This window comes from Anneissia japonica, unplaced genomic scaffold (genome assembly GCF_011630105.1).
Source record: "Anneissia japonica isolate Jap-2015-1 unplaced genomic scaffold, ASM1163010v1 scaffold1889_len2455224_cov183, whole genome shotgun sequence".
NCBI lineage: Eukaryota > Metazoa > Echinodermata > Crinoidea > Comatulida > Comatulidae > Anneissia > Anneissia japonica.
This window is the reverse complement of record NW_022752980.1, coordinates 405,594-408,845: the sequence shown is the minus strand read 5'-3', so window position 1 is coordinate 408,845 and position 3,252 is coordinate 405,594.

Here is a 3,252-nt window from a genome sequence, read left to right as displayed (position 1 = left end):
TAATATAGAAAAGGCAAATTAACTATTTCGACAACCATAATATTTGGGCAGTGATCTCTGTGGTTTATCATGAAAAAACATGCTCCTTGCTTGATTCTTTAACAATCAATCAAGACCAAACCACATATTCCGGATAAGGCAGTCAATTAATTGCCTCAACAAAAATGTCATTAAATTCATAATTGTAATATTTTTGGTAAACAATATGTCGGAGAAACAAAAACAAAAAAACCCCAAAAACAAAACACGCTTCTTATGAGAATGACACAACATGCTGTCAAAACATAAAGCATGATCAACCAGTAGCCGAACATTTCAATTCAGCTGGTCACACTAGAACATTTTCAATAGACCATTTGGAGAGATAAAAATCGTAAGGATAAAGAAAGTCACTGTGAACTTTTACTTAAAACCACTACCCCTTTTGAACTTTCAATTCTCTTTCTGTCTTTTTCTTCTGTTTTGGGGGTTTCTTTTGTTCTCTCTTTTCTGTTTTCTTCCCTTTTCCTTGTATGCCGTTTTCTCCCTTTGTTCACTTTTTTTTCAGAGCACAACATTTAATAGCAATCATCTTAACCACACAGCTACAATAATGGTCTTTTAACGACGTCAACGACCATCGCCCCCTATGTATCCGCTCAGGATTATCATTTAAATAATTATTCTTTCAAGCCCAGCCGGCAAATGCTGCAAGTATTGCCATATTAAACAGAATATATTAAGCATAATTGAATACTGCTCTTTAACTATAATTTTAGAAAGACTTTTGCAATGAAAGTCAAATTACCCTTTAAATAAAGAACATGAGCCAATAATAATTTTGTTCATCTAAAGCAGGTAAAATAGGCCTACTGATATAGAATATGGAAAATGGATTAAACAATACATGCAAAAATGTTGTGATGGATGTAGACATTCTTATTCGTCACGTACTTTAGTGACTCAAATGGTCACTTTATAATTCCACATGTCTACTACATACTGACTACTCTGCTGCTCCTTTCATTGTAGTGTACTAACGTAAGGCCAAAAAAATAAATAAATTGTTTGTTTGCCCTTCTTTAAAAAATAAAAAATGATAAATAGAGGCGGGTGGAAAAACTTTTTTATTTATTTATTTATTTTTTAAGATACTCATCAGATGGAATAAAAATAGCCATGAGAGGCCTATAATTGCAATATCTTAAAACTTTTTATAAGGGTTTTTTGTTTTGTTTTTGATTTTCCGCCCCTATTTATTTTTCAGTAAGTTAGGGGCATGTGGATGAGGACAAACAACCGATTTTTTGGCCTAATTTGAATATTGAAATCTCACATGTGTTTCTTTTGTAGTGTGTAGTGTCCTCGTTCAATATTTTGTAGACTAAATTGTACAATAAAATGCACATTTAACGATTGATATAAAAGGTCTTTGACAACTATACAAAGCAAACTTTATTTTACTACTCAGGTCTGCATTTTACGGTTCATCTGAAGCTCCTTTTCGAGGGAACCCCATCTAATAAACCAAACTACCATACCTTCATCTTCATCAAAACTTCTTCAAAATGATGATAAAATTCACCATTTAGATTACTCGCTCAAAATCATAAGGAAAGACCAAACAAAATAATACATATAACATAAAGGTCGAAAAGTCTCAGTTGATGGCATTTAAAATCGATTGATACTTTAATACAGTAATACCAAAAGGTAAGTCACAAAAGATAATACTTAACGAAAATCCATACATATGCGGTACTAGTAAGCGAAGATGATACCATACAGGCAGAAGCACTTAAGAAAATGAACAATGGGAATTCGCTGGTGGAAGACCGAATCGCCGTGAGCTCAGCTAGTCAAATGTGGAGCCGAGGACATTAATATTATTTTGCGGATGACTGAACAACTGTTAGCATAGGGGTGAAATACCACAAGAGTTGAAGTGTACAGTATATTAAGAAGTCGAAACTACAAAAGAAAAGGAGGCTCTGGAAATTGTGAAAACTGCAGAGAATTATCAGTCAAATTTCATACAGCTGCGCTACATGATTATAGAAAAAAGAAACAAACAGATAGAATCAAAGCTAGGTGTAGGTTACAGGAGGACCATTTACCGGTGCCCGATGTTCAGCATACGGTATCATTGGTTAAAAAAAGTATATTTAGGCCTACTGGTTTAAAAGCAATTGACACTAATAGGTCTTTGTAGTTGAAATGCATGGAGGAAGGGTACAATAAAATGGTTCATTATGAAGAGCATCGAAAATCATGTAGCCCTTGCAAAGTGAGGACATGTTATGAAAACAAGTACCGGTAATGGTTTAAATAAGAAACCGGTGCATAAACACAGGGAAGTTTAATATTGCCTACATGCAGTGCTTGGACAGCATCGGTAACTTTAAAGCTAACACTGTCTACAAATATCCACCCCGATTCATGGTCATACAGATGGCATCTCGTACTACACTAAGGGAGAAGTTCTTAAAAAAGGCATAGGCCTACATCAATAGAATGACAGAACTACTCTTTATTAGTAGGGAGAAGGAAAGGGACCACCAAAGGGAAAAAATGTAGAGAAAGTGGAAATAAGTTAGATTTCACTGAGAGGATTGAAAAACTCAGTAATGATTGTCGGTGCTCTGTAGCCCATATTTCAACTTTGGAGACAAGGGATAACAGACTTGTCTCAAACATCGATATGGTGCAAAGGCATGTACAATAACAACTAGCAACTGCATCGGTACAAGATTCCGACAGTAACTAAATTCAGAAGGAACAGGAAGACGATGGACAGACTCAAATGTAGAAGGCGAATAGCACCCCTGATCGCAGAAACCACCAGAAGCTGAAGTATGTCAAGAACAACATGCTAACTTGCTTCAAATTCAGGGACTTTGCCGGTCCCTTTAATCTCACTAGAGCTTTTCCTCGTGGACCCCACTAAGCGCCCATGCACTCTAGACTTCAGGCTTGTGTGGCCCTCCACCACCCCCACCTCATACATTTACTATACTATAACTACTTGAATTGTGTTATAATAATAATAATAATAATAATAATAATAATAATAATAATAATAATAATAATAATAATAATAATAATAATAATAATAATAATAATCGCTATATCAAGTGTGAAAATATTATGACATAAATGGACGATGTAAATCTTTATGTTTTTTCTTGTTATATTTAAAGCATACGGGGGATAACCGGATAGAGGAATTCGAAGGGGAAAATATTACGGGTCGGGGAGCCTGAGGTAAAATAC